The sequence below is a fragment of the Rutilus rutilus genome (genome assembly GCF_951802725.1).
Source record: "Rutilus rutilus genome assembly, chromosome: 2".
Classification (NCBI taxonomy): Eukaryota; Metazoa; Chordata; class Actinopteri; order Cypriniformes; family Leuciscidae; genus Rutilus; species Rutilus rutilus.
In genome coordinates, this window is record NC_140210.1 from 3,282,627 (window position 1) to 3,306,202 (window position 23,576).

At 38.6% G+C, this 23,576-nt stretch overlaps 1 protein-coding gene across 28 annotated transcripts in view; it reads left to right on the forward strand.

The window, feature by feature from the left end:
- Positions 1 to 18,947: 18,947 nt before the first annotated feature.
- The window catches only part of mbnl2 (muscleblind-like splicing regulator 2), a 79,875-nt gene continuing 75,246 nt past the window's right edge, over positions 18,948 to 23,576 (forward strand). For 20 of the 28 annotated variants that reach the window (XM_084403187.1, XM_084403203.1, XM_084403235.1 and 17 more), the window contains exon 1: positions 18,967 to 19,212. The gene's annotated coding sequence lies outside the window, so the exon portion shown is untranslated. Of the gene's footprint in view, positions 19,213 to 23,576 lie in introns of all 28 variants that reach the window. The other 8 variants (XM_084403214.1, XM_084403228.1, XM_084403199.1 and 5 more) reach the window with 6 other exon arrangements.

A 23,576-nucleotide genomic window follows, 5' to 3' on the forward strand; every position in this document is an offset into this window, starting at 1 on the left:
CAGACAGCGCCCCCTAGATTCGCTGTGGAGTACCTGTATTTAACGTTACTGTCGTAAATACCACTCACGCAGAGCCGTCTCTGCACTCTTCCGACCGCGCTTTCTTCGTTTTCTTCGTCGACTCTGCCGTGATTCACGTCTGAAATGCATGCTAGTGTCTTCCACAGAGGCAGCTTCATATGTTGTTGATGTTTGTGACGTCGTGCCGTAAAGCAAGTCGTGATTCTCGCGAGATTTGGCGGGGCTCCACCTCTCAAACCTGCATTGCTGGTTTTGCCTAGTGCATAGTGTGCATATCTTGCATACTGTGCCTTTAAGATTATGAATAAGCTAGTGTGCTCCAAAACTATTCACATGTAGGAGATTTTCAAAACTTACAGTCTCTCACTTCCGCTAAAATGGATCAGGGATTTTTATGACATCACTGCAGACTTCAGCTTCTCATCACATCTTCTGTCCAATCAAATGCTCTCTGCATTCTAAAGCTCCGCCGCCTATGCTATAAATAAACAGTCCAAAGTGAGCATTAACATGGAGCAATATGAGTTGGAGATGTGTGTTCGGTTGCTCAAACACTCGTTTTATTCCATTTTCCAACTGAACATTGGTTAAGAATGAAATGGATAGAATTTATTCACACCTCTATTGAATCCGCCGTATAGCAAGTCGTGATTCTCGCGAGATTTGACGGGGCTCCACCTCTCAAACCTGCATTGCTGGTGAATCCACCGTATCATCAGCGCTCGGATTCGCTTCCATGGTGCTGTCAAGTACGACTTGCATCTGTGAGGTAAACTAAACGCTATTGGCTATTTGAAAAGGGGGAGGAGCCATTCAATATGTCCTGCCTCAGCTTCCGGTTTCAGTGGAAATTACGCCAACGCATCAAACAAAGCTGCGTGTTTCAAGGCACTTCAGTGGGTCTTTAAGCTTTTGCAGCCAATGTTTGTGATGACCAATCAAATTAAAGTAGGCGGGCTTTATGTTGTTCACAGAAGCTGCTGAATACTGACGCTTCAGTAAACGATAAAGTGCTAGATAAACTCAACATTTAATAATTGTCAGATGTTTTACAATAGAAATGTTAAACGACCAACATAAAATTTAAGGGAGTAATTTACGTGATTCGCTGCTTTTCGTAGCTGTCAACATAACGAGACAAGAAACTTTAACAAAGTTAAAAGTTTTTCATCAGGCGTAAGATTAGTGTGCACTCCAAAGCAAGCCCAACACGGATGAGAAGAAGCAAGGGCTGTTTCTCAATTCCAAGAACGCAGAGAACGGACTTGTGTTCTCGTGGAGACCGGTCTTGCCAAGCTTCCTTGGAAGAACGAACTCGGAACCGGCCGCAATGACTTCTGGGACACCAGGCGAGTACTAGCTCAAGTCTGCATTCGATGCATCCTCGGTATCAAGAACACATCCGGGTTCTTTCATGCGTCCTCTGTACTTGCGTTCTTGAGAATTGGGTCTGAACTTCGACGGTTAATGATGACGTAAAACGAGAACACAAGGACGCAAGATCGCTGAAGAACGCATATTGAGAAACACCCAAGATGAATGAAAATGCACGTTCACTCTCTGACAGTAGATGGCGCTCATGGAACAACAGAAATGCAGCTTTTACCACAGTAACCCCGTAAAGCTGCGCTACTCTCTGTTTCTGAAAAGCATTTAAATATTTCAAACAGCCATTCAGATTATTGTATTCAACTTGCTGTTCATACTTAAAATACACAATAGGCTACTTAAACACTTAATTTTTAAACATTTGTTTAAACATTTTTATGTTATGGACCAAATTATGCCCTCGATATTGATTAAAAATGTCCCGATTCTTTATTATTTGCTTGATAACATTTAGAAAAAGATTCCATTTGTTAACATTAGTTTGTTCTTTAGATAACATGAACAATTGGCCATTTGTTAATCTTAACTGATGTTAATTTCAACATTTAGGCTACTAATGCTTTATTTGCATCTGTTAAAATTATTTAATGGACTTGAGCTAACGAACTAACAATGAATAGTTGCATTTTTATTAACTAATGTTAACGAAGAATAATAACTACTATAAAAAAAAGTAGGCCTATTGCTCGTTGTTAATGTTAGTACCAAGAATGCTGATATTTCACCATTATCACGCATTAAACGTACTGTACATGTCTCTTCTGTATATCCAGTTTATATTGTGGATCATTCGTTGCAACATTTAACCTGATTCTCGTGTTTAAGCATCTGTTTTGTGGCCGTGCTTAAATACAGACATCGTTTTAAAGTTATGTAATTTTTGGGCCTTCAAACTTCTTAAAATGCACACATTTAGACCAGGGAAATCAGGGAAATTGTTTATTTTGTTGATCATGGAACAACATTCCTGTCCGAAAATGTAGTCCTAACCCTATCCATAACCCTTCCCATAATTAGGCTATCCCTAAAACCAGAGAGGGAGTAACACTGATGTAGAAGCACCTAACCCTGGTTTTAAGCCTAAACTTGACATAAACTGTAAACTTGTCCCTGATTGGATGATTGGAATGTTGTTCCAGGATCAAAAAAGATGTTGATCCAGAAACATGTACTCTGTAAAATCAGGTTCACTGTTACTGTAGGCAAGAGTTTGCCGACCTCTAGTGGCTGATGATGGAACTGCAGGACATTCATCATGAGACAGTCAACAAACTTGTGTTAAATTCAAGCAGAGTAAACACAAAATTCTGACTGTCTTCATTTACAACACTAGATCTATCTATCTATCTATCTATCTATCTATCTATCTATCTATCTATCTATCTATCTATCTATCTATCTATCTATCTTAGGAAAAGTGCTCAAATTTAACCACTAGAGGGAGTAATACTCCCACTTAAATTAAAACCAAACCCAATACAGGCATGATATAGCATAATTCACAGCACTAAAATCCGAATATGTGTGAAAAGTATTACTTTGAGCTGTAATGTGTTTTAATCTGATTCATTGTTGCCCCCTAACGACAAAACTAGACGTCTAACATGTACAGTTGAACTTACTATGCAACTTCAAATACAACAGACAGAAAGAAAACAGAGCAGTCGTATTAAAAAAACTTTACATTTATTTATTTGACTAAACACAGACAGCATAAAACCTTCCAGTGTCACGCTGAAACCTCAAGCAATCGCTGTGGTGATTTAGCCAAGTGAAATCCTCCGAGCATGATAGACTGTGGTTCAACTAAAATAGGATCCGATGGCCTATTTTAGGTGACTAGAAAATGAGAGCACGTTGAAAAGCAGGCCAGACTGAAGGACAGGCCATGTTTCTACATCAGAAGAAGGCGGTGGATCTATATGTGGACCCAGACTCTCTGTCGTGATCTCAGATCAGAATCGGCTCTCTGATCGGCATCGCCAAACTCGACGCTGGGTCAGTTTAGTCGCTCAGGAGGGGCCGCTGCATTGATTTCTAGATTTTAACACTTGGACAGAAGGTGGAGACACCATAAGTGATGAAGCTTGCAGTAAACAGCACTTATCTTGGCACGGCAACATATTATCGTCTTGCTGTGCCATTCCGCCCACAAATAATGTGAGGCGACCTGCTGTCAAACTGGCCTTTTAGTGCCCTGCATCGCACAAACAACTATAAAACCATAAACTGCATTGGGGGATGAGACCTTGTTATTCATTCAGATTGTTCGTAGCATCGACAAAAAAATATGTTTGTTACAATCTGAACGTATAAATCAGCTGGTGTTTATCAGGCCTGAAACATAATCAATGCAAGTATGTGAACGCAAATGCTATGAGACGGATTTCACACGTCGTTGTGTTTGGAAATGTGTCAGAATGTAACTCGTAATGCAAAGCAATGCAAGCATTTTTGCTATAGTGGCCATTAGTGGAAACTGTTTATTTATGGCCAGTTAATTAAAAGCAAATGACATCTTTATATCTAGATACCTGAATGACAATAGGCCTACATCTGTTTTAATGACAGATATTTGAAGCAATGCAATGCAAATGCGTTCAAAATCAAAAATGCAAGCACACTTTTTCGCATATTGTTTAGTTTCAAAATGTGTCAGTAGAGGTTTCACTCTCAACATTGACACAAGGGGTGCTAATATTAGCGTAACCTGAATATTCACAAAGAGAACTGTTTATGTTATTTATGGATATATATACACTAAAAGCCCCCCAAAAATCTATTTTGATTTCATGGGGACTTTAAAACGCACAACAGAGCGATAGAATAGATAGTATCAAAAAAATGTTATGGAATACTGCAGTACAAATGATTTATCTGTGCACATCATTATTGTTTTTAATCATGTGCCTCATAATCTCAGAATAACTTCACCTCCATCTTGCAGTGACTTCTCTTCTCTGATGATGTGGCAACCTGTGGCAACCTGTCACTCACATGAGATCAACCAATAGCAAACCACAACCATCCAATCAATTCCCCACAGACACAATCAAGCCCCGCCCACATTTGTTGTTTTTTGTTATTGAATTCAAATTTACAGACAAAATAGGTATTGAAACACATTTGTTGTTGTTCGAGAAGCCGTTCACTCGGATATACGTCATAATGAGGAAGAAAAGAATATTGCAACTTCCGTTTCGTGCCTGCACTGAGCTGAACAACACCTGGTTTAATGGCACAGATATTAAGTGGAGGTTTGTTTCTGCCACAGTAATGTAAAGCGCACTCGTGAGGTGTGTGTACATGTGGTGTGTGGTCTTAGTGTGAGGATAAAGTGCACACTAATGCACGTCTCTCTGGATCTCTGTTAGTATTCATGGTCTGTGTGTGTGTGTGTGCCTGATGGGGGATGTAGGTGTTGCGTGGGTTGGTTGCCATTGGCTTTCCTCCCCATTCCAGTAAGTCTCCTCTCTCCTTTTTTTTCATTCTCACGCCTTCGCTGTTGCCAACCACAGAAAAATCTCTTCTGCTGTTGTTCTAACCATCTCTACTCACCTAGAACTGAGGATTCTGCACGTCTCCTTGTCTACATTACTCTCGCTGTGTCTCATAGGGATCAGCCACACAGCAGACATTACACATGAGAGCTTTATGCGTTCACTGCGGGGTCACACACACACACACACACGTTTGTTGTGTAATTCATGAAAACAGTGCTGGTGAACTCTGAGGTTAAACACGACTAATGTCCTATACACATACCTAATTCTATTTATTTGTGCATGTGTTTGAACAAATTAATTAAATATTAATGATATGATACAATTACCATAGCAACAGAAATGACAGAACAGACAGAACCGAAAGTTCACAAATCTGCTGTTTTGTATAATTTAGATTTCTGTGTATGTGCATGTATTTTAAAGTCTGTCATCTATCTATCTATCTATCTATCTATCTATCTATCTATCTATCTATCTATCTATCTATCTATCTATCATTTTGTTATATATTTCTATCTGTCTGTCTGTCTGTCTGTCTATCTATCGCTCTCTATCTATCTGTCATTTTATCTATCTATGTCATTTTATCTATCTATCTATCTATCACTCTCATTCTATCTATCTATCTGTCTATCTGTCATTTTATCTATCTATCTATCTATCTATCTATCTATCTATCTATCTATCTATCTATCTATCTATCTATCTATCTATCTCACTTCTTTTATCCTTCCGCACTGTGGTCATAAAGGGATGAACGCTGTGGTGTTTAAACGATGCTCAGTTGATGTGTATACCAGCGTTTTAACCTTAAAGGTTGTATCAGTGATTTCAGGCCCAAACAAAAATGATCACATTCATCTAATCTTTCCTAACGATCCGCTAGCTGCCCGCCCCATAAGCATGCCGTCAAATAACCGCGTCTCTGTAGGCAGCCTAGGCTCTGAGATCTGCACACAAAAACAAATGGTTTCACCAACCACTCAAAACCAAAACAAATAGTGTTCCAACCAATCACCGACAGGGGGAGGGTGTTGTGAGGTTTTGAGCCAGCTTCTTCTTCAGCTCCGACTTCGCGTGCAGCCGTGCACGAGCACAAAACCTCACGACACCCTCTCCCTGTCGGTGATTGGTTGGAACACTATTTGTTTTGGTTTTTAGTGGTTGGTGAAACCATTTGTTTTTGTGTGCAGATCTCAGAGCCTAGGCTGCCTACAGAGACGCGTTTTTTTTTTTTGACGGCATGCTTATGGGGCGGGCAGCTAGCGGATCCTTAGGAAAGATTAGATGAATGTGATCTTTTTTTGGGGGGCCTGAAATCACTGATACAACCTTTAATTTTACACTAATAATACAAAAAGTTCAGTTTTGAACTGAATAAAGCTGATACGATTTGCTGAAGCTGAGGTATGTGGACATGCGTTCAGTTGTGGTATATGCAGATCCGAGTGTGTCCGAGCTCCTGCAGTGTCTTCTCCTCTCATGATGGTGATCATTGGGTCTGCAGAAGACGCATTAATATTTCAGACCGATGGAGCCTTAAGACACTGTAGTGAGCCTGCACTGGACAGGCATTAAACACACTCACGTTCTCATCTCAGGAATTACATCTCATCTGCATGCGTGCACGAACAAACACAACGTTTGTATACACATTCATATCTGAAGCTCATGAATTTTGCAAGTCTTTTTGGATAGACCTCTGAACTGACAGGAATGCGCTGATTACCTCGTAACCAATGGGTTGTTTTCACAACTCAGTTGCATAAGTGTGTCAAGGGTGGTCTGTGCATTTGGATGTTGTTCTGTGTAAAGGCATGCAATATTTGATATATATATATATTCGAAAACTTGTACTTGCATTCTATTGTATGCATGTGCCATTGTTTAACCCTGCTGTCTGCAACCCGTCAGAACCTCGTCTGGGTCTAATGATTCCCACCTGTGATGCTCAACAATTCTGTAATATCGCATCGTCTGTTAAGTCTTAATCCAGGTCAGACAGGTCATCGGCAGTGGCGGGAAATCCTTCCATCCATCAGCAAATGGAAGAGTGTAATACTCCAGAGAGGAGAAGCAGGGGTTAAATGCACTCGATCGATGTAATCGACTGATCTATTGACAGAACCTGCCCTGCTGATTGTTCATTTCCTTTCTGTTTCTCCTCTTCATTCACACAGCTGCACTAGTTTTATATATATATATATATTCTATTACCTGGGTTTCATTTCATTGACCCCCTCTCTTTGAACATCATCACACACCTCAAAAAACATATTTTCAACATAAGAGCCATTCGTAGCTTGAATTTGCGAGGCCATTTTCATTTTACCAATACAAAAATAGTCTGTACGTTGCTTGATATTGCAAATTGGTATTTATTATCACATTATTTTAATGTGTTATCATAATCATAAAAGCTCTGGCTCGTATAGCACACCACTTTGTTAAACGTCTAGTTATTTACCTATTATTGCTAATGAATTGGAAGTCTCGCACATTCAAAGACGATTTACTTCTGCATGATGAATATGAGATGCTCTCTTAATAAACGTCTTTATGGTTTTGCGATTAAATGCTTTTATTCTTTTGTATTATTGCTCATTTGCTACTTTTATTTAGAGGGAAATTGCACAAAGAGGGTAATCGGGAAATTACTTTCAAATCAAATATAAATGGTTTTATGTAATATTTTTTCAGGCACAGTTATTTTATTAGTGGTGTTTTTAAAGTCGGGAATTCACTATTGCTCATATTGAGGGCAGAAAGAGGGTGCTTACTTAAAGGTACAGTATGTGATTAATATATCCAAAAACCACTACACCAATGTTGTATTTTGTTGACTTGTGTACTTATATTATCCCAAATGTTTCCAACAATGTTTAAATCCAGAGAAATCTTCTACTTTAACCGTGTAAAGCACTGTGTCATTGCGTCGCCTGTCAAATGACGTTGTGTCCGTGTTGCCCTCGAGAAACACCAAAGATGCTTTAAATTATGTGTTTTATTAGACCGGTGAGCAACTGTTTGGATACCTTTATTGACAGAAAACTGATAGTTGTTATATAGCTCAACACAGTTAGTCTTCTGGTTTGAATCTCTTGTTTTCTTGATTTCCCACGAGCAACATGTTTATACCCAAAAAGTAAATCAGACAACACTAGGCCTATTTGTCAAGTGTCTAACAACATAATCAGAAAGAGCTTTATTTGAAGTAACAGTAATACAGCATTTATTTCACCATACACTGATTTAAAATGAACTGCATGCCATTTAGCAACACAAGTCACCCAGCTTTTATAAGTACAATATTAAAATATCGATCTTGCTTACAATGTGCAACAAGTGTCTCATATTAGCCACGTTAGAACTCTCAACACACTCAAATGTATTTTTAGTATGATTGTTTTGACCAAGTAAACCTGCGCTGTGTTACCCCACAATTTTAATTTGTAAAATAAACTGACCTGTATTCAGCACTTGCAGTTGTTTCATTAGAATGAAATAAAATAATGTGAATTTAAGTTATCAAACGTAACTATAACAAAGTGCCAGTTCACGGTAGAAGGGGCCGTGAACGTTAAACGTAACTTTAATCGTAAAATATGTATAAATAACAAAACGAAACGAATGACAGCGGCCGACTGTGGCATCTAAGCATAATAAAAACAGCAGCATTTCATTTTGGCCCGCCCTGCTTCATACCACAGTAACGTTAATTCAACTTTAATACATTAGCTGATGAACATGGAACATGATCTGCTTTCCATCGGCTGTGGAAGTGAAGACGATGAGACACCGTTCATTCACGGTGTAACGAAGCTAACATTACGCCTTTGTTATTGTTTTGAATAAGCGACCGCTAGCGGTGAATCTGTGCTGTGCCTTTAAGACAGCGAATGGCCAATGTGACAAACTGGTACTTAACGTGCGCTATTGCGTTGCTGTGGCGGTAAAAACCCTCCAGAACAAACAACCAAAAAACAAACAAACAAAAAAACCTATACTCAAGGGGGAGGGTGGGGGGGCGATAAACATCCAGCTGTCTCTGACATTCATAAAATATAAAAGAAGACGCAATGGGGAATATAGGCTATAATTCCCACTCTGCAATGGCACATTTCAGAACAACAACGTGAAATCGAACTTGCGTTGCAAAATTGTGTATGCGTTTACGTTCATTACTTGCACTTCACTATTTGTTCAAATCTGACAATGTAAAACAATGTAAAAAAAATATATTATAATATTTTTTTATGTAGATCTCTCAGCATCTCTATTCCTGCATCAATACATCTGAATCACATGACCCCATATGGTATTATGTTGCATATAATTATAACTCCACTTGTGAGAGAGGACGGAAGCAACCAGTCACTGTAGAAACTCAGTTTCATTTGCTTGTCAAGAGGATGAATTGTGAGACTGAGAATGGAAGATGGAAAGCAGCAAGAACAGATATAAAGACGTCAATCCCACGTCACTCCAGCTCTAAAAAAGAAATAAATATTCAGAGGAACGGAAACATCTTTACTCCAGCGACTTGGTCCACGACTACAACCAAGAGAGTTAGAGGCAAGACGTGCATTTAAAACGATGCAACTCATTAAAAGTATGTCTTTCTTTGGATAAAACGACCCTAAGGATGCGTATTTGCTGTCAGTGTGCGTGGGTTAGCTCTATCTTTCAGTTTTATACTTGTATACTTGGTTTTGTCTCAAACGCTGCCAGCTAGATCACAAAGGTCAAGCTGTTTCCCCATGCAGATGTAAAAAAAAACAATATATGATTCAGATACAGCCATCATTAACATGGCTTCAGTCCACAAACCCCAATCAACATATTACCGCTGGCTTCTAAAAGGGAAACTAAAACTCTTGAGGATGATTATCATACAGTGAAATAGATAGCAGATGTTTAAACATTTATCAATCACATTGTCCTTCCAAATCTGTATGCTGTTATTTGTGAAAGACAAAAGATATGTTTTTTTGTTACCTTGTTATTGTATGTAAAAAAAAAAAACTGCATGAAAATTCCTTGATTTCTCCATGTTTATGGGTTTGGAACACAGAGGTGGACAGTAACAAAGTGCATTGACTTGAGTACTGTCCTTAACTTTGTGAGTACTGTCCTTAACTTTGTGAGTATCTGTACTTTACTTGAGTATTATTTTTTCTGGGAACTTTTTGCTTGAACTTCACTACATTTGAAAGACAAATATCGTACTTTTTACTCCACTACATTTCTGTCAAGGTCCTTGAGTAGAAAGTAGTAACGTCAGTCAGTGGATGATTTTGGTTGCAACTTTTCAAATGAAAGAACCCGACTGATGTTGGTCAACCCGATTTTCATTTTCAACCACAATGCAACATCTGTCCAACGTTTGGAGCTTAATGTCAATATGCGCGTTGGATTCTGACATCAACCTGATTTTCATTTTCAATGTTGGGTTTGGTCTTCTAAATGTGAATTTTGTCATTGTTTTGGAGCACACCAGCTCATAGATAACAGTAAGGCTAACATATTCATACTAAAAGCCAAAACACTTTAAATAGGGCACAATTTGAGGGAACAGCCATTTTGGTGTCCGAAACCATTGTGGACGTTATTGAGTGACTTATTCAATCTCACATTCAATCCCACTACTGGAACTGTGTTCTAGAAATACATTTGATAATGATATGAGGGCAGGCATAGATTCAGAGGCATAAGGTACTGTAAGTATTACAAACAACAATGCAACAATAACAAAACAATGCTTGACATTTACTTTTTACTTTTGATGCTTAAGTACTTTTAAAAACAAGTACTTATACTTTTACTTAAGTAAAAATGGGTCTTTACAATTTTTACTTGTAACAGAGTAATATTTGACCTGTAGTATCTGTACTTTCACTCAAGTAAGGAAGTTGTGTACTTTGTCCACCTCTGTTGGAACGACACAAGGATGAGTAAAAAATGATGACGGGCTGGACTATTCCTTTAATGCTTTCCTGGAGTCTTTCTCCATTCTTCTCTTCTGCGGCTCAATCGATCCGTTAGTCTCCTGAGAGTCGCCCTGCACAGTGCACATGATGGTCATTAAACCTGCACTGAATAGTGCACTTCATCCAGGAGAGTTTCTGTCCTTTGTGTAACTGCTAACAGAAGTAATATATTGCAGAGAAACACGGACTTGCATATTGGCATGTTTTTCAGATTTTGTTTTTAATGAATGCCATTCTGCTTCTTGAAACCTCTCAGCCGTCTGTCACGCTTTCTGCATCAGTTCCTTGGAGAGCTTTATGTCGACATTGCAGTTCTAGTGAAGCGCTGCCATTTTTCTCTTGGAGGCGCTCAGGGTCTCGCTGTGCCATGAGAGGTTATGGAGGGCAGAATGCATACAGCCTCTCACAACTCGGAGGAAAATGAGAAACTTTCGGATACAAGTTAGAATATTGACTTCATTATTAGCAGCTGTGAGAGGCCAGAAACTTTGAAAACTAAATGAGATCAAATAATAAATAGAGCTGCAAGCAGAAATTAAAGGCAGTGACATCATGTACCAGAACATCATGCATCTTCATGCATCATCATGCATCTTAAAGGAGAACTCCGGTCAATTTTAACATTGAGCTCATTTTTTTGTACATTTGGAGTGCTGTCAGTACAGAGAACAACGACAAAAATCGGTGTTGCCTACACCGAGTTATCCTCTTTTTAAAATGTGCACCCTGTTGACTTCAATGGGGCAAGTTTTAAACCTGCTTTTAGCCTCTTAACATCCTTGATGTGTCATTACAAGTGCACAGGTCATGTGAGTGATTCCTTCGGAGTGAACGCGGGTGAATCTGACTGCAGTAGCTGTGAAAGATATTAATAAAAATGATGTTTATTCAGCCAGCGCACATACCTGTATTTACATCCTGTTTTCGGTCGAAGTCCACAGTAGTCGATTGTTGAGTTCACGCGCATAGGTTTAGTACCTATGATCACGCACGTGAACTCGACAATCGACTACTGTGGACTTCGACCGAAAACAGGATGTAAATACAGGTACAGTATGTGCGCTGGCTGAATAAACATCATTTTTTATATATTTCTTTCACATCTACTGCAGTCAGATTCACCCGCGTTCACTCCGAAGGAATCACTCACATGACCTGTGCACTTGTAATGACACATCAAGGATGTTAAGAGGCTAAAAGCAGGTTTAAAACTTGCCCCATTGAAGTCAACAGGGTGCACATTTTAAAAAGAGGATAACTCGGTGTAGGCAACACCGATTTTTGTCGTTGTTCTCTGTTCTGACAGCACTCCAAATGTACAAAAAAATGAGCTCAATGTTAAAATTGACCGGAGTTCTCCTTTAATGCATCTTCATGCATCATCATGCATCATCATGCATCTTCATGCATCTTCATGCATCATCATGCATCATCATGCATCTTCATGCATCTTCATGTATCATCATTTGAAGATCAAGGTATACCTTAATTTATAAATTCTACTTCATTTGTTTTCCCGGGAAACATTTACGTATCTTCGGTTGCTACTGAAGTACTAAATAAAAAAATATATATATTTAAACAAAATAATAACATTTGGATGACATCATCCTGTTCAAAACTTGAACACACACACACACACACACACACACACATACACACACACACACACACACACACTAAGCCTAGGTTGCATATATTAGGGCATAATTTTCATATCAAGCTTAATATGAATAAATACATTTAAGTAATAAATGTGAAATAAATGTAATAATATGAAATAAATGTATCTATTTAGTCCTTATCACAGCAATATTATTTCATAAATGCTGCATTGAAACTATGTGCATTGTGAAAAGTGTCATTATTTGGCATAAAACAAAGGACAGCAGATAAGGTTGTAAGCTGATTTAAACCTATTTTTGAGAACTGCTTATTGCAGGCCAGAAACATTCTTTACACGTGCATGCATGAATGCTTGTGTTGCCTTATTTACAGTACAAAACATAACAATGAACGGAATTGAGCTTGAGTATATGACTGTGCACATTCTACACATATTTGCTTAGAATATGTTTTGGCCTAATTTTTAAAAACACTTACTTTTATTTACTATATAGTATAAGTATAAACAGCTTAGACTGCTGTCACTTAAAAGGACAACGACTGGGACACGTCAGGTTTTGGGAGAGTATTAAAGGTCACCGTGTTTGAAATGTAATTCACACGCGGAGTGAAATGTTGTAGGATTTTTATGAATCGATGTTGAGGGGTTTGTGGTGACCGTTTAAAGCTTAAAGCTTAAAGCCATGAACGGGTGACCTTTCACCAGAAGCTTAGCCAGCGAACCTTCATTACATCTCTCACCACCGCTTTGACTCACATCAACAACATCACATTTTGACTCTCTCACTAATGGATGTTTATATTGGTTTTGGTGTGCCGTGTTTAAATTTAACAAGCCTTAAATTTAGCAACAGAATATTATTCCAGGTCCTGTTGATCATTCTAGGAGGATCGTCTGATGCACTTTGCCAAAACGATGGGATGATGCACAAGTCTGGAATTAGCACTCATCTCATTTTAGACTCTTACTCAACATAACAAGCCACAGTTTGTCTCTCCGCACCTCCTCAAACAATGCTATTTCACATGAGGGCGAGAAACCACACTAATGTCTGCATTCAACAGCTCCATACCATCGCTGGGCGAACGGAAGGAATGTTTCGCCAAGAAATCTCTCGAATGGTTTTCAACATTAAAGTTGTGCATTGCAAACTGCCTTGTGTAACTTGGCTAATCCCGGAGGAGATGGCGGTGATGATGTTTATGTTTGCGGATGTCTGGTGAACGCTGGGAAGGGTTTGGGAGGAAGTCAGCAGTTATGGGATTGAGGAATGCTGATTGAGATCTTTTGCACAATCGCAGAGCTGTTGTTGCTTCGGTTTAAAATAAGCATTGACATATTTAAGGCCAAATGCAGTGGCACAATGCGCTAATTGGATGGGTGTGAAATATTGGGAGCGTGAAAACTGACGTTTATTGAAGATCCTCTCACGCGGAGAACATATATTGCTGATTATTTCCCAACCTATATAATGAAGAGATGGATTTCTGTATTATATAACCAGATATTTCTTAGCCAATTTAAAAACAAAGATTTACCTAATGTTTTTAACATGAATACATTTGGATTAAAGAGGACCTTTTTTGGGGAAGAGGAAGATTTTGGGCTGTACTATGCGTTTTCACGCATGAATGTTCAAAAAACATTGTTTTCTCCTCTCTTCCCAGTCTGTCAGTCTGCTGGATTCATGAAAATCGTCTTAAGAAAGAGGTTTTTCCCTTGATTTGTTTTAGCCTCTACTAGAACAGGTTTTCATGCTTGATTATTTTCCTCAGATTCTCCATTGTTGCGGCTCCTCTCTTCCCAGTCTGTCAGTAACGCTCTGTTTACTTCCTGTCTCTATGAAGCCCCTCCTTCTGAAAAGCACACTGTGCTCTGATTGGTCGGCTGGATCAGTGTGTTGTGATTGGTCGAGCGCTTCAAGCGTGTTTGGGAAATGTCCCGCCCCTTACCATAACCGCCAGTTTCAACACACTACTAACTAACTCAACCAGGCCCCGCCCCTTTATTCTGCGTATTAATTATTTAAATGAGGAATATTGTGACGTGTTCGTTCCCGGAGGAAAACTCAAGACTACAATGGAGGCGTTTCAGGGAGTTCAGAAACAGTGACACTGATATATAGAATAACTCCCGCTGGAGGGACGTTTTCAGCAACAATACAATGTTAAAAATGTACAAACACGATCTAAATGTTATCACATTTTTAAAGTGAACATTTACTGTCATTTTCCACAGCGCACCAAACCCGGCCGCCAGTGATGAGGTGACTGGGTTCTGACTTCTAATAATTTAATTTGCGCTTTGCATGCAGAAAATAATAGTATCAGTGAGTTCCGGATCATTAGGAATGTCTCTGTGCAACAAATGCGTACAAGAAGAATATTCAGGTCTCCTTGTGGAGAAAGACGTGCTCTAACCAGCCTCTAATCGTCATCAGATCAATATCCTTCAGTCCATTAGGTTATTTAGTGTGTTTAGATCAACAATGGGCTGAACCTCCATCCTCGCGATACACATCAATACATATTTTCAATCATTTATTTCTTTAAAGCTGCCATTCAGTCACCTTTACGTCAATGTTAATTGATGATCTGCCAACCTAATGAGTTTCCTCAGGGATAGAAATGTTGGCACATCAATTATTTCAAAGCAGAAAGTCTCAATTAAGGGTTCATGCAAGAGCTAATACATCACAATTCTTTAGTTCAGATGTCTTAATGAATGACATATTCATCATTATGGATTTTTTTCTTCTAAATTAGATGACTTTCTCGGTTCCCATGCATGCATAGTCCTTTATCGAATACAAAACCTTTGCAGTGATTAAAGTCTTGCTGTCACATGCATGTTCGTCTTTGAGTCATGGCCAGTTAGTTATATGGGGGATTTTTACCTAGAAGATTTACGTAGATGGAAAAAAATGTATTTCAAGTGGAAAGAGATGAGATGGAAAACAAATCTATCTGTAGTCTTTCACTTTCCAACAGGGAATGCCAAACAAAACACAATGTCACCATGTTAATTTTAAGGTTATTAGTTTTCTCTATTACGTTCATGGGATATTCCCATTGATTACTTTATGCAGATCTTGTTTGATTACGCTATTAAAATGTTTGGGCATTTGTGGTAACATGAAAATTAGCTGATTTTATTCAAATCAAATAAATTATGTAACATTACTAAATAAACTTGACTAAAAATGCAAACAATGTGAGTCATCAATGTCTTGCTCCATTTTTTATTAAGTGTTTAAATGGACTTTTTATTTTATTTTTACTTCATTGGAATAGTACGAAACTTGGTAAAGGTTTTATCCTTCAGTCCATTAGGTCCAGTTTGGAAGCGTTTGGTGCTGAGGCCAAACAAAATCTTCCTGAAAGCAAATTTTTGGAGATATCAAGCTCAAATTTGGAGCACAACTTTTTCAGCTTTGATTTTCTCAGTAAAACGTGATTTGGAAAATATAAATTTCGTATAAAAAGTGAAAATGGGATTGTTGTGCTTTTTTCCAAGTTCACTTTTTTAAAACTTTTCACTTAATCTGCCAAGTATCGTTTTTAAAGGGGTGGTATAATACCCTTTTCACAAGATGTAAAATATGTCTTTGATGTCCCCAGAGTGTGTATGAGAAGTTTTAGCTCAAAATACCACACAGATATTTGTATACAGCATGTTAAAGTTGTCACTATTTGAAGGTGAGCAAAAAACGCACCGTTTTGTGTCTGTTCCTTTAAATGCAAATGAGCTGCTGCTCCCGGCACAGGGGGCGAAGCTACAACAGCTCTTGTCTTTTTACCTCACACACACATGCACTGAAATTTCAAAAACTTTTAGCCTTTTATGTTCAAACCGGAGTCAGACAATGATGGAGAGACTCAAGAAGTGGCAACATGTAGAAGCAACAGGACGTAACTTTGCAGATGTTATTTATGCTCAAAGTTAGAAAAGTGAAATCATAATCAACCACCCCTTTAAAAAGAGACAAGTCAAGTCAAGTCAAATTTGATTTCTATAGCACTCTATAGATATAGATATAGATATATGTACAATAACATTACGATGTCCAGCAATCGATTTAAATAGTAGGCTACATGGGTTTAATTTGTCGTTTAATGAGATGTAGCCTAATACAGTGGTTCCCAATTCCAGTCCTCGTGACCCACTGCTCTGCACATTTTGTAGGTCTCTCTTATCTGACACACTCAGTTCAGTTCATGGAGTCTCTCCTAATGAGCTGATGATCTGGTTCAGGTGTGTCAAATAAGGGAGACATACAAAATGTGCAGAGCAGTGGGTCACGAGGACTGGAATTGGGAACCACTGGCCTAATATATGTTGTCAGTGGCGAGAATTTTATAGTGCCTAGAATATCCAACATGCATCTTAATGGTCCAGTGGTAGAACTTTCGCCAAGCGCGTCAGAGGTTCTGGGTTCTAATCTGCACTCGTATAGTTTTTTTTTTCTCATCAAAACCGATTATGTTCATCAGTGGTTGTATATCAAGCAGGGACACGTTTGTGTGCATTACGTTTTGTGATTTCACCAGAACGAATAGAGAGTATCCGCAACGGACTGAAGTGCGGACAATGAGCACTTTGATCACTTGATTTAAAAAACACATTTCAGCGCTAGATCGTCTCTTATTTAAAAAACGAACGAAATGAATGCCCTGCCAGTGGAGATGTTTTATTTATTTGTAGAATTGGTACATTCGTGCTGCGAGATGTTTTAAAAAGTGGTGGGGACAATATCGACCCTGGCAAAAAGTGGTGGGGACATGTCCCACCCGTCCCACCCGCAAATTATACGCCTATGCAATATGCAAAGACAAGGCAAAATACAATTATAGACACATTACACCCGATACAATCCATTTAATAGATCATATAAATCAATCAAAAGCGACTTAATTAAAAGCCAGAGAGAATAAATACGTTTTAAGAGCCGATTTAAAACGGGATAATGACGGAGCAGACCTCACAGCGAAGGGCAAACTGTTCCAGAGTTTAGGTGCCGCAGCAGAGAAGGCCCGACCACCCTTGGTTTTGCAGCGAAAGCGTGGGACAGTTAAAAGAAGCTGATTACAAGACCAAACGCCTTGAACACAAAAGCTGCAATTTTAAAATCGATTCCGAACTTATCCGGAAGCCAGTGTAAAATTTCTAGGATAGGAGAAATGTGATCTCTCTTTTTTGCCCCGGTCAGAAGTCTCGCTGCAGCATTTTGAACAACTTGCAGGCGAGAGATTGCAGACAAAACTAAAGTCAAGATTTATGACAGTTTAAGTTGGAAATTTCCTTTTCAGGTCTATGCTAAAAAAAGTTAATAAATGGATTATAACTCCAGCATAAATATAATTTAGTACCATTAAATCCCCCAAAAATATGAAAGAAAAAACATTATCAAACTAAAATATAGTACAATCATTTCATTGAGATAAAAAAAATAATTCTGTCATGTTTGACCGACACGTGAACAGAAACCAGAGAGACAGTTTTATCTATAAAACAGTCTGCATATATTTTCTGTACACATTTTCCCCCTTTTTCTGTACAGTCATTCACAGAGATTGCCGCACCATTATTTATTAAATGTTTTGGTTTCACTTTTATTTTAAGGTGACGTAGTCACATTTTGCGTATTCAAGTAAGTACTGAGTAATATTAATTAATGCACTTATAGAGTTACGGTTAAGGTTTGATTTTGGGTTAATTACTTGTAATTATGCATATAATTAGCTGTTATTACTATAGTATGTATGTAGCAATGTGTAACTAAGAAAGTGTTACCAATGTTTTACATTTAATTGTATTATTGTGTATCCATCTCAGATAAACCTGCCCCAACATAGTCTATAATTTACTGTTTTTCCCCAGCAATTGTTGTCATTACTTTTCAATTATGCACTTGCGGGCTTCATCTTAAAAGTAATAAGTTTCATAATATTATGCATGGCCATAGGGGCCTCTGGGCGAAGAAGGGCTCTCACTCACTATCTTACATGTAAACTGTTGCGGATTCAGCCATCTGAATCTAATCGTCACCATCTAAGAAGCACAACAGGCCTTCAGCTTGTTGATTTAACAGCACTGTAGCCCACATCCATTGTACCCTCTGGAGATTCACTGTTGTTTCCACGGCAACAAGCAGACCCTTGCCCTTCCCAGGGCTCCTGACATTCATTTGGACTGTACCACCTCAGACTGTAAATAGGGGGGCATTTCCACATCTGATATGACTCGTCTTTCTGACTACATTCCATAAACTACACATTGTTAACAGATTTTTTATATTTCTTACCGTATAATAATGAATAAAATATGTATATAAAGTAGATTTTAGGTATATTTGCTGTTAAAACTAGCAACGCACCCCCCTCCCCCCTCCCCTTCCAGTCACATGACTTGGTCCCTCCTCCCACGATCTGTCAGAGCAGCTTGTTGCACGACCAGCTTCTTGGTAAACTAACTTGAGTTCGGCGTTAAAATCTAAACCAGTTGCCTGACAAATCGCGTTTCTCGCGGACCGACGAGAATGTTCGCTTCGGTTAGAAAACAAGCCTTAATTTCTTTGACTTAACGAGTCATTTAAGGCAGTTTCCATCGAGCTCTTTTTGCTGTCTGCGTGATTTGTGGTCAAGAAGAAACAGCAGCAGCGGCAGGTCATGGTAACCAGGTAAGCAGCAGGTTAAATTCACGCGTTTTCAACCGCGAAAAGCTATATTTTACTGTTTATTTTCGATAGAAAATGTTTAATGCCAATACAGTGCTTGTCATTGCAGAGAGAGAGAGAGAGAGAGAGAGAGAGTGTTTAGCTAACGTTGGCTGGCTTCGTCGCTCAGTGATGTCGACATGGGTTTAGTAATGTATGGTCTCCTTGTTGGCGAGCGAAAAATAAATGGATCGGAAAAATTAAAGTGCGAGAAGTTTCCATGTTTACGTTACATGAAACGCCCGCGTGCTGCCCCGTCGTAAAATCAATGAGTTTGACGTTAAAATCGATGAAAAATATAATTTGACAGCTCATTCTTCACGATCGGTTTAACGTTAACGTTAGTTGTCAACGGTTATTTTTCCGCGTCATCGCTGTTACTTCGTGATGGGAATTAATTTGAATCTTACCACGTCCGTTTATATAAACCGCCATGCGGGTTATAAACGCGATTAATGATGTAACAACTTGGATAAGAGAACTTCAAAAACAATATAAACATGTATATCTTAAAAGTATTTTAATGACTTCATACATTTCGTTATGACGGTTATAAATCGACCAAGATCAGAAATAATCGGTTCGATATTCTCTTCGAAATAATAATATGATAATAATCATATAATATACTAATAATAATAACGGCTTGAAGAATAGTTTGTGTGTGTTTTAACGCACACACAGGGAGATGACGTTTATGTTCGTTACTTCAGACTTGTCTACTGGTCTTTTTCCTCGTCATCGCTGCGTGAGGAGAATGTAATGACGTCAGTTTATAAATAACCCGCGAATCTCGAACATTTCTGGCGTGATATGCACAGATTGACATATGGTTAACCCATCCAGACTAGTCCCGTCACGAAACCGCTCCCAAAATCCCGAGCCACACCCCGTGCGCGCGCAGAGAGAGCACGTGAGAGCCCGACAGCTAGTGCATCATCACCAACACACAACTACTAGAACTCTACATGTCACGCGCTTTCTATAAATATTATTTTTTGTTTGCGCGTCTGTCGTTTACTTCATGGTACAGTATTGGATATGAATACTTTGAAGACCTTATTCATGTAGTAGCCTAACGTGCTAAGTTCAAGGTGGTTGAAGAATAGCAGTAGCTATCATGGTTCATATCCCAAAAAACATTATCATGTTAATCATGTTAAAATGTTGTTATGTTCAAAAACATCTTTTTTGTATTTCAAGTTTCAGTCGAGACGTGCAAAAATGAAAGGCGCGCTACCTGAGAAAGTGCTGAGAGACATAGATATGGAAGAGGATATATGCTAAGATGCTTTTCTAAATCTCAATAAGCATATAATGCAAGTATGACCCAAATAGGAATCTAATTCCATGATCTCATTTTTATTTGCCCTCACAGCAAGTTTCGCACCTTTCTCGTTGTTTTCGTGAATTATAAGCCTCTTGTCTGATGTTAGTCTGCACATCCGGGGTCGTTCAATGTATGGGTAATGATTCTCATTCAGTGAGGATGTCTAATGGGGGTGATTAGTTACCTTTGGGTTTTAGAAAGCCAGAATTTAGTTCTGCATCTCAGTATAATGTGTCAAAAACATGTTTTACACACACAGAAGAGCTGAACAGGGGTCTTCAAGAAGTTTTGAAGTTATATTTTTAGTAGCTTATTGTGCTAAATTATTAATGTGTTTAGTATAATTAAAATGTAATGCTTACATCGCAAAGCTATTAAAAATATGTATTGATGGGCCGGTTAATGCGTTAATTTGGTACGACATGTTAGCCAAGGTTTAAAGCAACACTTAAAAAAAATAAAAAAATATGCAAATGTAGTGGAGGTTTGATAAATTTGCATAAGGCCTGTCCTATGCAAAAACCTTTACATTAAATGAACGCTCACGGATATACGAGACGTCTTTGCATTTCCATTTATTCATTTAGTAGATGCTGTGCAAAAATGCAAGGACGCTTCACGCAGTATTGTACATTTATGTTACCGCTCATACTTCAGATGCACACAGAAAAAGCCTCTGAAATCCGTCCAATAGCATCGTCATGACAGATCGGCATGCTGCACAGAATCGATTATAGTCTGATACGGGAAGCTCAGGGGTGGTTTACATTTCTGTAGAACATTAACAACATGACACCTCTGATAAAGTAATCATTAAACGGCTTCACGAGAACTTGAAATCGTGATAGCTGTATGAGTCAGAGCTGCCAAGATAAATGAGGGAAAAGCCAGAACTCGTACATATCAAATATTTAGGCTTAATGTCTCAAATCTATAATAAGCTTGATTTCACATCAGAAATTATGTCATGGGTTGAATTATTTACGTGACACTAAACAACGCAGAACCTTAAAGTGTAAATAATATGCATGCACAGAAAATTTTTCTTTCATAATTTCATACTCGCTTAGAAGAAAATAGCATTGCTTAATTCTGCACTTTCAATCCTGTACAAAAAGAGTTTATGCTGCTTGATTTTCCAAACTGGCATATTATTTTAACGTATTATCATAATCATAAACACTTTGGGTTTTTTTAGCACGAGTATCACTGAACTTTGTTATTTCTTCTAGTTGTTTACCTATTAATCAGAAGTCTTGCACATGCAAAGAAAGCCTACTTCCACGTTGAAAAATAAGGTGGATGAATTTGGACGAAACAACACGGCACACCAGTATCATTAGTTTTTTGTGCATTATTATGCGCCTAAATACTTTGGTTTTCAACCTCGATTCTAAATGCCAAACGAGCAATTTCAGCAATAAGCACTTTAAACCAGTGAGAGTGTTTAGTGTAATCACATGGAGTTGACTGTCAGGGTCATCAGGGTTAGTTGGCAGCTGCGTTGAGTGCGAGTGTGTGTGTGTGTCTCGCCTCATTGATGTTTAAGCAGTGCTTTGTTTTAACGTTGCTTTTGTAAAAGCACTCTGGCTGTCACATAATTGCAGTGCGCCTGCGGGAACCTGAGCCCCTAAAAGCAGGAGGCTTCAGCTGCTCTATTGATTTGGATGGAAACAGTGTGAATCGGCTTCTGACTCATCACTTCTACCCGACCGCATCATCGCTCACGTGACGCCGGAGAGAGGAGGACGTGTGTGTCCTCGTCGCCCTACGGTAACGATGCTCATTGTCATAGTGATGGGTTGCCAGGGGATGCAGAGACCTTGGAGGCAGGCAGAGATGCTGCGTTTGACGGAGGTGTTCGACGTGCGAGAGGATTCAGAGTCTTTCTTCGGCGTGACTACACACACACTGTGTGCCTTGAGGGTGGAGGTCGACTGATATGGGTTTTTCTCTGGACGATATTTAGAAATCGATTCGGCCGATATATGATGCCGATTTTTGGTTGATGTGTTTGGCCGATTTTCCTTGTTTCCCTCCTTCATCTCATAAAATCTAACAGTTAATAAGAAGTGATACAGAAAATTGCTTAAATTAAACATTTATTGAACAACACAAGCCTCTCCAATCAGTGCACTTGTGTATAATATATATATATATGAAGAGTCCAGATGCAAAAGCCTCTAAGTGCCATCTGAAATCTGATCATTTTTATCAAGCTCGTATTTTTAAGTTCAGTAATTTCACTTAAATGACAATTCATAGGGCATCTTCAGTGCCATTTAAGTGAAATTACTGAACTTAAAAATACGAGCTTGATCAAAATGATCATTCTAGAAGAAAATTTCAGATGGCACTTAGAGGCTTTTGCATCTGAACTCTTCATATATATATATAAGTATGTGTATAGCCTACGTTAAATATTACAGACACAAAACAGAGATGCTGCGTTTGACGGAGGTGTTAGACATGCGAGAGGATTCAAACTTTCTCCGGCGTGACTACACAAACACTGCCTTGAGGGCACGTACACTTTGAAGCCATCTTGAAGGAATAGTTCGCTCGTAAATGAAGATTTTGTCATCATTTACTCAGTCCCATAGCGTTGCAAACCTGTGTTATTTTCTCTCTTCTGTGAAGAAACTTGGCAGAAAGTTCATGGTGCTCTTTTCCATGCAATCAAAGTGAACCCGTCAAGCTCCAAAAAGGACAAAAAAAAAGAAAAAGCACCATAAAGTTAGTTCACATAATTCATGCTCTGCAATCAAAGTCTTATAAAATCATACGATAGCTTTGCATGAGGAACAGAGTGAAATTAATGATGATATTTAATGATAATCTGTATTTGTTTTGTTTCAAATACAGACCACAATTGACCCTTCGCAGGGAGTTTGATTGACAGGCGATCTGACCAATCATAATCCGCCATCCGCCGAATCTGCCATTTTTGTCAGGACAAAGCAGTCAAGAGAGTTAGTAGATTAACGTTGGAGGATTT